The sequence below is a fragment of the Molossus molossus genome, unplaced genomic scaffold (assembly GCF_014108415.1).
Source record: "Molossus molossus isolate mMolMol1 unplaced genomic scaffold, mMolMol1.p scaffold_m16_p_1, whole genome shotgun sequence".
Taxonomy (NCBI): Eukaryota; Metazoa; Chordata; class Mammalia; order Chiroptera; family Molossidae; genus Molossus; species Molossus molossus.
Genome location: NW_023425344.1, coordinates 52,246,357 through 52,257,409, shown reverse-complemented (window position 1 = coordinate 52,257,409; position 11,053 = coordinate 52,246,357).

The window sequence follows — 11,053 nt, the reverse complement described above, 5'->3', positions numbered from 1 at the left end:
TAGTTCACCTGAAGGCACTTCCCCTCCTGCACTACAGCTGTCTGCCTGCCTGCTCATCGTCTCCAAGCACTCCGAGCCGCTTGGACACCACTCTGTGTTTTATTTATTTTTTTAATCTCTGGAACCTGGTATAGTTCATTCTTCACACATATTAGTGATCAGAAGTGTTTATTTATTTAATTAATTAAATTATCTTTGAGAAGCTGAATAATGGTGGAATAAAGAGGAAATAACACTACTGTTATTTGTCAACCTTAGGCACCAAATTCCATTTAATTCAGAACTTTTTCACGGATTCTCAACAATAGGAATAAAGAAAAGAGTGGGATTTCCAGCCCAGAATTATTAGACAATGGCACTGAACTTTTTCTGCTGTCCTTCCCAGCCCTGAGGACCTCTTCCAGGCAGCTCAGCCTAGAGGTGAAGCAGCACTTCAGGAAGGACATGGCACACCGCTCAATTCACAGTTCAGTGAATTGACTAGGATGTCCAGAGGGGTGATCTAAAGAAATAACAGTGCTGATGAAGTGGCCTTGCAGTACATAACTGAAGACCTGCTCTGCACATGCTCTCTATGCCAAACGTTATAATGATGGTCAAGGAAATCCTTAGTTTTCTAAAATTTTTCTTTGGTGGAATGCTTCAACTTCTTCTTTCTCTATAGTTGTTTTGCTCTCCTTAAAAAAAAAAGTTTTCCCCAAAAAGATACAAGGTGCTTTAATTCAGAGATTCAAGTTTGTAAACTACACCAATTCGCATATTTTTGAGACTGCGTCAAATTTTATGGGAGTTGCAAGGACACACATGAAATAGTCTATTCAGAGCACCAGGCTGTACAATATCACTCTTAATTATACTTTTCTTGCAATTTTTAAAGACAATCATGTGGTTTGAATAGATTGCAAGATTCTCTAGTGTTTCTTTTCATTATATCTCCCACCCCATATTTTAAAAGTTATATCATGCTCACAAATTAATTAAATGAATAAGTCCAATAACTTTGGAAACAGAGCATCAATATAATCCTAGATCACTAAATATCCTGTTAATGAAAGTGTCTTGTTTTCTATTCTAATTTAGCAAACTTCAGTATTTGAAGAGGTTTTATTTAACTGTAATAATTCTTGTTGCAATTTTAAAGGATTTTTTTTTTTCGTTTTCTAGCCTTAAAGTCCACATTAGAGTTTAAACTAAGGACAGATTATTAGACTTATCAATAGGTCACAATCCACTATTCCAGTGCCTTTAAGCCTTTACTTATAAACTACAGGGCCTGCTTTCTTCATGATATTTTGCAAACAAGGAAGTTTTCTTTATAAAAAGAAGAAGCTATCCTTGGTTCTGTCTAAGCCTTTCTCAGAGTCCTATACTCTGTGATTCTGTTTCTACATTTCAACAAAGGGATGCACTGGTTATACACAATTCTGGCAAGTACCCCAGAGGGGCTGACTAACATGTCAAAAGTTGTACAATATGTAAGCAGCAAGGCTGGGATTTGAATTTATAGTTTCACTACAATATATTTTTCTACCCTTAATATATCACTGAGATGTTTTCTTTAATATTTCCATTACTTACACCATTTCACTCTACTTTTTTTTTGTTCGCTGTGTACCATGGTGAATGACATTACTTTACAAATATATATGTAAATAATATATAATTACATATATATTAAAACTATATATTCTGCCACATACTACTGCATTTATTTGGAATAATAAAATACTTGACCAACATTAAGTAATGTTACTAAATTTTATTATTATGTATCATATGATAGCAAATTTAATTAATTGTCTATTTCTTAAATTTGGTCTTGTTTTACTTACTCTTGAATGATTTTCTAATTTTAAGAACTTGCAAATTGTTTTCACTATTTTAGATTTCAGAATTAGAATAATTTACGTGTGTATTTATTTCTGATAGGTTGAGATAATCTTATTTCCATGTCTTAAGACTTATATTAAAATGTTTCCACAACAGTGTGCTTGCTAGAGTAATAAAACTTCACAGAGATGTCTTGTAATTGTCCAAGTTTCCTCAAAACTGTCTTTATAAAGAATACATTAGAATATTTATCTAATAACATACACACTTCCTATAACTTATGAGCTGCACCATGACAACGGAATGAAATACACTCAGTCCAAAAAGAAATCATATGAACATGTAAAGAATAATTTTCTTTAGAGAACTAAAATTTAATAACTAAAAAGGTGAAAAAATGTTTGAATATTACAAGATGAGATGTGCTCTAATAAAAACATGGTTGATTTAAGTAATTAAGACTGTAAAACATTTACTTATGTTTTATTAAGCTTATTTAAGGCTTTTAAATATTGATAAACTTAATGGACTATCTTTACACTAATGTCTGTGGTCTTTGGGTATAAATAATAAAGTTGGTATAGCCTTATGTACATACAAACTCAAGTATCTTGAAATTATTTGCTACTTATATTGATAACAGCCACAATCTTCTATATGTATCAGATAATGTTAGTCTCTATAAATAATGTTATAAATGTACAATTTCTTGTTCATCAATAAGAAAAATGAGTCATAGAAAAGCTTAGTAAATTTCCCATAGTTATATAGCTAGCAAGATGCAGAGTTAAAATTCCAATGCTTAAAACTTTAGTCTCTGCTCTTGATCTATACTGAACTGCCTCAATGAGCATTAATGTTATTTTTAGTTTAGGATACTTGTTTACCAGCAAACAAGAATTCTTAAAAGGATATTCTAAAATAAATGGGTTATTTCCATAGGTTCTGTCATTAGACACTCCTGAGTTTAAATATTGGTTTCAAAATTATTTGTTGGGTGACTTTATTTGGACTTTCTGGTCTTCATTTTTTTCATATGTGAAATGTAGGTAATATATACTTTTCAGTTATTGTGAAAATTAAATGCAGTAGTGAATATAAAGTACTTATCACACTACTTGTCACAGAGTCAGGTCTTAATACAAGGTAACTATCACTTCAAAATGGCCTTTTAGATTTTTTGTTAACAACTTGGCATGATTTTTGAATAGTTTTCTTCTATTATATATTATTAAGCATTTAAAAATATTCTTTTAAAATAAATAACCCTTATAGAATAGTGTTTTCATAAGTACCATCACTAGATTAAAAATCAACTAAGATAATATAGTTTCTTAATTACTTAGAACATGCTATCTAGTGTGATTCAGACTGTCTAAATCGGTTGAATTGCAGTCTTTGGAATGAGGACAGGATTCTGTATGGTTTGCTTAAGAATTCCTCGTTTTGAAAATTCAAAAGTATCTCAGGCTAGGTTTCTCTGTCCATTGGCTATCAGTTTTGACATTGCCACCCTCATCCCTGTTAACATTCTTCCTCGCTCAAAATAAACATCCTCTGAGAGGAGGGAGGCTGGACCGTGAACGCTGATCTCCCAGCAGTAATCCCGGAAGGGGACCGGGTGCATCTGTGCTACCGTGCGGCTGGCAATGTGAAGAAGCACATTTCCACGTCTGTGATAATGATGGACTTCTGAGTCTGTCCTCATTGGTTCCACAGCTGAGAGAAACACTGGATAATATGTGGTTAAATGCCTATTTAAGAACAAAAAGTACTATTTTCCTATAGTAAACTATTATTTACCGTCTTCATTGCCCCTTGAAGGAACATAATCCTAGGAGAGTTGAGTATGAAGTTACAAAGTGAAGAACTTGCCCAGCCGGTGTGGCTCAGTGGTTGACCATCAACCCATGCAGCAAGAGGTTGCTGGTTCGGTTCCCAGTCAGGGCACATGCCCAGGTTGTGGGCCTGATCCCCATGGGGGGCATGCAGGAGGTGGCCAATCAATATTCTCTCTCATCAGTGTTTCTATCTCTCTCTCTCTCCCTCTCCTTTCCTCTTTTTCTAAAAATCAATGAAGAAAAAAACCAAAAACAAAGTGAGAAACTTATGTTTGTCATAGGCATTTATTATTTGTTCAGCATTAACATCTATTTCCACTTTTCTGGTAGTAATGTCACACTTTTTTTGGTGGTGGTGGTGGGCAGGGCATGTAGTAGAAGGCATTCATTTTAAGGTCATGTGGTTTGTGTGGGGCTAGTCTCACACAAGGATGGGAATGAAGCTGTCAATGTTTAATCTCACCAGACAAAATGCTTTATCACAAGAAGAATATGAACCTGGATCCAATCTAGTAGGATCTAATTATCAGATTTATATGAAAACTATTTCAGAAAGACACAATGTTCTTATTTATTAAAATTTCCATGTTTTTAAGGTTTGAATCTGGTACTGTCAGAATCCAGCTAGCTGCTACAAGGAAAGTGTGTGCCTGAGAATTCAGTGAACATGGAAAAACCAGAGCCAAGAGATAGACAGATTTCAGCCAACATCCTTTGTGCTCCTGGATCAAGTCACAACTGAGTCACCTACCATTTGGATATTCAGGTGATATGAGACAAGAAATTCCCTTCTTTCTTACAGAAAGGTTTTATTTATTTTTATTTTTTATTGTTATTATTTTTTAATCCTCACTCAAGGACATTTTTGCATTTATCCTCAGATAGAGCAGGAGGGAGAGAGGAAGGAAGAGAGAAAGAGAAACATCGATGTGAGAGAGACACATCGAGTGGTTGCCACCCACACAACCCCAACCAGGGCCAGGGACAAACTGCAACTGTGGTATGTGCCCTTAGTTGGAACCGAATCTGGGACTCTCTGGTCTGGGGGCCGATGCTCTAACTGCTGAGCCAAACCAGCCAGGGCCAGAAAGTTTTGTTTTTTTTTAATTCCATCTTTATCACCCCCCACTTTCCTTTGTTACTGTCAGGATTTAAAAAATCCTTAGATCCTATATGCCCAACCTTTCCTATCTCTTCAGTTTCATCTCTTACTATCTTCCCACTTGCTCCAGTCACATCAAAATACTTGTAGTTTCTTAAATATACTAGGCCTTCTGCACCTCTATGCTTTGGCCTTTGCTGTTTCTCTACCAGAATGTAAACTTCCCAAAGGCCACATCTTATTTATCTTTATAGCCCACTCATCGGATGGCTGAATTAGTGGATATATTAGGTTTTGCTTTGTCTCTAAAGAGTTCATGAAGCTTTTAAAGAATTCAGGACCAAATTCTTGTTCATGTGTGTTATTCCAATTAACATAGGAACACCGCCTATATCCCAGGTTCTGTTCTGGGTGCTGGTGTATAGTGGTGAATGAAAGGCGAGGTCTGGAGCTCACAGTCTGGTGTTCAAATCTGAACTGATAAATACGTTCCAAGTGAAGCAGCAGAATGTAGGATTGTGGTTCTCTGGTTCACTACTACCTCTCTGGTCCTTACAGAACATTTTAAGTGCAGTTTCTAGTTCACTTGCAACATAAAGAGATCCAACTAATACAGAAATATATTGGAAGAGGTGAGGTGTTTCAAGTGTTCATTAAGCTAAGGGTTAGGAGAATAAAAGAGACCAGAAGCCGAGGAACTTTAACGTGAGAAAACCTATGGCTTTGGTTGCTAGCCCATGGAATTGTAAGAATGTAAACAGATAAAAACCTTATGTCAAATAAATAAATGAGCTGAGGTTGTTAAACCACTAACATAATTCCCAGAGCACACTCTCCAATCTATATCAATAAGAATTAGGCTGCTTTTATTATGTATTTTTCTAGTAATAGAAATTCTTCAGATTTGGCCATAAAGTATACCACAAAACAGTAATCACTACATGTTATTTTTCCCTTACCTAAATAGTAATTTTATGATGTATTCTTTTCCTTTAATCATTGTATGTTGTATTTATTAGATATTGTTAAATTTATCTCAGCTATTGGTCACATGACATGAAGATCCATGATTAAAACTTAATCGATAGTCTCTTGGGGGAGTCTCTTATTTTTTTATCCTCACCAGAAGATATTTTTTGCATTTATCTTCAGATAGAGTGGGAGGGAGAGAGGCAGGAAGAGAGAAAGAGAACATCAATGTGAGAGAGACACATTGACTAGTTGTCACCCACATGACCCCAACAGGGGCCAGGGACAAACTGCAACCAAGGTATGCGACCTTAGCGGGAACCAAACCCTGGATTCTCTGGTATGCAGGTTGATGCTCTAACCGCTGTGCCCAACTGGCCAGGGCTCTTGGTGGTGTCTTTAAGGTTTTATATATATATATATATAAAATCATGTCATCTGTAATAGTTACAGTTTTTCTTCGTTCCAAATTTGGATGCCTTTTATTTCTTTTTCTTGCCTGACATAGAACTTCCAGTACTATGTTGAATAACAGTGCCTAGAGTCTTATTCCTGATCTTAGAGGTAAAGCTTTGTTTTTCACAATTGAGTATGGTATTAACTGAGTGTTTCTCATAGGTGGTCTTTATTATGTTGAGGTACTTTTTTTTTACACTCATTTTGTTGAGTATTTTAATTGAAAATAAATGCTGTATCTTGTCAAATGCTTTTTCTACATCTATTGATATGATCATGATATTTATCCTTTATTTTGTTAATGCGTATATCACATTGATCAATTTGCAGATGTTGAGTCATCCCTGAACCCATGGAATAAACCATACTTGGTTGTATTTATTATTCTTTTAATGTATCATTGTATTCAATTTGCTAGTATTTTGTTTAGGATTTTTGTATCTATGTTCAGCAGAGATACTGGCCTGTAATTTTCTTTTTAAATTGTTCTTGCCTGGTTTTGGTATCAGGGTAATGTTGGCATCATAAAAGAATTTAAGAAGTAGTCTCTTTTCTTCATTTTTGGATGAATTTGAGAAGGATAGGTTATTAAATCTTTTTCTAATGTTTGGCAGAATATGTCAATGAAGTCATCTGGTCTAGGACTTTTGCTTTTTGGGAGGTTTTTGATTACTGTTTCAATTTCCTTACTAATGACAGTCTATTTAGATTTAGCAACTCTTCATAAAAATCCTAAGCAGTACTAGTAACAATAAATAAAGACAATAAAGGTGCAGGCTACAAAATCAATATGTAAAATTCTGTAGCATTCCTATATACTAGCAATGAAATATCAGGAAAAGGAATGAAGAAAACAATCCTATTTACAATTGTAACACGAAGAATACATTACCTTGGAGAAAAACTTAACAAAGAAGTGAAGAAGCCATACACTAAAAACTACATGAGACTGTTGAAAAAATTGAAGAAAACACAGAGAAATGGAAAGATATTCCATGTTTATGGATTGGAAGAATTAACATTGTTGAAATTGCCATATTACCTAAAACAAAATACAGACTTAATGCAATCCTAATGCAGTCAAAATCCCAATGGCATTTTTGCAGAAATAGAATAAAAATGCTCATATTTTTATGGAACCACAAAGACCCCCAAATAGCCAAAGCAATCCTGAGACAAAAAGAACAAAGCAGAATGTATAACACACACTAAATTCAAACTAACCACAAAGCTACAGTAATCAAAACAGTATGGTATTGGCAGAAAAACAGACACATACACTAATGGAACAGAACTGAGAGCCCATAGATAAATCCACACATATGTGGGCAACTCGTTTTCAACAGAGAAGCCGAAAACATACAACAGGAAAAAAATTTTCTTCAATAAATGGTGTTGGAAAAACTGGAAAGCCATATACAAAAGAATGAAACTAGACTGCTATCTGATATCATAAACAAAAATTAATTCAAAATGGATTAAAGACTTGAATGTAAGACCTCAAACAATAAGATACATAGAAGAAAACAAAAGCACTAAACTTACGGGCCTTGGCCTCACATGGTGTCTTTGTAAACTTGACCCAAGGGCAAAGAGAAAAAAGCAAAAAGAAATAAATGGGACTTGCCCAGCCAGTGTGGCTCAGTGGATTGAGTGTTGTCCCATGGACTGAGAGGTCCTAGATGGATTCCCGGTCAGAGCACATATCCAGGTTGCAGGCTTGATCCCCAGTGGGGGACATGCAGGAGGCAGCTGACTGATGTTTCTCTCTCACATCAATGTTTCTATCTCTCAACTTCTCCTCCCCTCCATTTCTCTCTAAAAAATCAATAAAAACATTAAAAAATAAAAATAAATGGGACCACATCAAACTAAAAACTTCTACACAGCAAAAGAAACCATCAACAAAATGAAAATTCAAACAATCAAATGGAAGAAAATATCTGCAAATGATACCTCTGATAAGAGGCTAATATTTAACATAGATAAAGAACTCAAACAACACAACAAGAAAAAAAACAAACCATCCAATTAAAAAATGGACACAGAACCTGAAGAGCTACTTTTCCAAGGAAGACATACAGAGGCCCAACAGACACATGGGGAAAAAAACAAAGAAGCTCAATGTCACCAGTTATAAGGGAAACGCAAATCAAAACTACAATGAGATACTGCCTCCCACCCATTAGAATGGCTATCATCAATAAAACAAGAAATAAAATGTGTTGGAGAGGATATGGAAAAAAAAAGGAATCCTCATACACTGCTGGTGAGAATGTAAACTGGTACAGCCATTATGGAATATATGTAAAACAATGTGGATGTTCTTCAGAAAATTAAGAACAGAGTTACCATGTGAATCAGTAATCCCTCTTCTAGGTATTTACCTAAAAAATTTGAAAACACATATTCAAAAAGATATATGTACCCCTATGTTCATTGCAGTACAGTCGGCCCTCATTCATCATGGTTAATCAGTTCCAAACTCTACCGCAATAAATGAATTTCCACAAAGGAGGATTCTTTATTTATATACAGTCATCCCTCGCCACTTCGTGCTTCAACTTTCAAGGCTTCACTCTATTGTGGTTTTTTCAAATACTATACCATACTATATATAGTGAAGTATATATAGTATATAGAGTGATGCTGTGAAAGTTGAAGTGCAAAGTGGCAAGGGACGACTGTATTATTTATAATAGCCAAGACATATAAACAACCTAAATGTCCTTCCACGGATGACTGGAAAAAGAAGTTGTGGTACATATGCACAATGAAGTGCTACCCAGCCATAAAAAAGATGAAATGTTACCATTTGCGACAACATGAATGAATCTTGAGCATATTGGGCTAAGTGAAATAAATCAGACAGAAAAGAACAAGATCTTCATAAAATATTCTATATACATTGTCCTCATGAGTAGTTAACTCATTTTTTGTACATTATGGTGTTAAAATGAATCATTGTGCTTTGATAGTAAGAGTCTCTTAGGGAAAAACACCTGTTAAGTACTCACTGGCCTCAGGATCAGCTAATTATCTCAAACAGACCTGGCTGGCAGTTCTCCTACTCTTTCTTTTGGGGCAGCCATCTTTTAACCAGGAGACAAGTAAATATATCAAAGATGAGAGAGTGGAAAAATACATGGAACCTTTGATGACATTGTCAAATAGCTGCACCAAATGTGGCAGCTCTCAGAGGAAAGGTAAACTGTGCTATCCAGAATGTTTCACTGGTAGTTTTTCAGGTGTAAAGGAGAAAAGATCCATTACTTGCTACTCAGTATTGTACAGCTCCATATGGGCTTACACAAAGGTTTCTGAATTAGTCAGACAGTACTGGCTTTTCAGTGGAGAAGACACTCCGAGTAAGGGTGTCATCATAAAACAGTAACACCAGTTCACCTGGGAAGCTTATGAAGACAGCTGCATTACTTTAAAGATCGTGTCTCATGTTATTGGAATAAAAGTTTGTTTATAAAATGGTATCAATTCTCAGCTATCCCTAAGCTCAATGGAAAATATGTCTACCTGAAGTTCAACTGCATCAAATCTCTGTCATAAAGTCACTTTTCTTTCTTCCTGATTTTCTTTAATTTCTTCGCTGTCTTTGTAGTCTTTGACAGAAGTAAAATGGATATATATTAAAAAAATGGTCTAACAGTGTATTTCTAAATGAAGTATCTAAGTATTCTGAAATGTGTTATGCATTATTCATCATTATATTGTTTCCCTACAGTTTTTATGAGAAAACACATCATTTCTTTTCTTTTTTTGGTAACTCTGCTGCTTGTGGGTACATGTTTATAAAAGACGTTTAGAAGTGAAAAAACAAGTCTGATGCAGAACATTCAAGGAAGCTCCATCTAGAAGTACAATCTGATGAAAGAGCACAGGTTTTGAACTACATGGGGACCTGTGTTCTGTTCAGAGCTTACTCAGAATTTGGCTATACAATTTTAGATAAGTTACTTGCTGTCTCTGCATTCTAGTTCTAACACCTATAAAATGGGAATAAACAAAACAAATGTATGTAAAATTTTTGGCATACAATCCTCAATAAGAAACTGAGTTCTTATTATTGTTGCTGTTGTGATCCACACTGTAGGGCATCTAAATACCAGTAAGACTTAATTCATCATATCCCTTGAATTTATTTTGTAGTTGCAAGGATAAGACAGAACAATTACAATACAATTTAAGTTGTCATACAAGAGGTGCACAATGCTTAAGGGAGGGAGTCAATGTCCTTGAGAAATTTATACTCTAGTTGCAAGACCAACACAAAGTAATTACAATACAACTGAAGTTTTCATACAAGAGGTGCACAATGCTTAGAAGAGGAAGTAAACACCTCTGCTGTAAGAATACAAACAGACTTTCTGAGACATAGCTTTGTAATAGATCTTGGACAAAGGGTAGATAGGCAGCTGGGGGAATAAAGCAGAGAATAAATCATAAATGAAAAAAAATACAATAATCTAGGCTGACCATCTTGGTTTAACTGGAGAGCAGAAAACAGTTTGGGTTGGAGACACAACCAGGGGACAAGAGTCAGGCTGAGGTGAGCTTCAAGTGTCTGTAGTATGTGCTTTATGGGACAGAGAGCTTCTGAAGGTATTTTTACAAAGGAAAACAAATTAACCCTCCATTTCAGGAAAATGACTCTATAAAAGGAATTGAAAGAGAAAACTGAAAGCCAAGATGGGGTTCAGTGAAAAGACTTTTGCAACCTTTAGGAAATAGGTAATAATTGGTGGTAATAAAATGGTAGATAGGTAACAGACAAATGTAGGGGATTTAATTAAGATGGTTTTCAGGAACCGGTAGAATGTGAGGATACCCATCAGAAAGT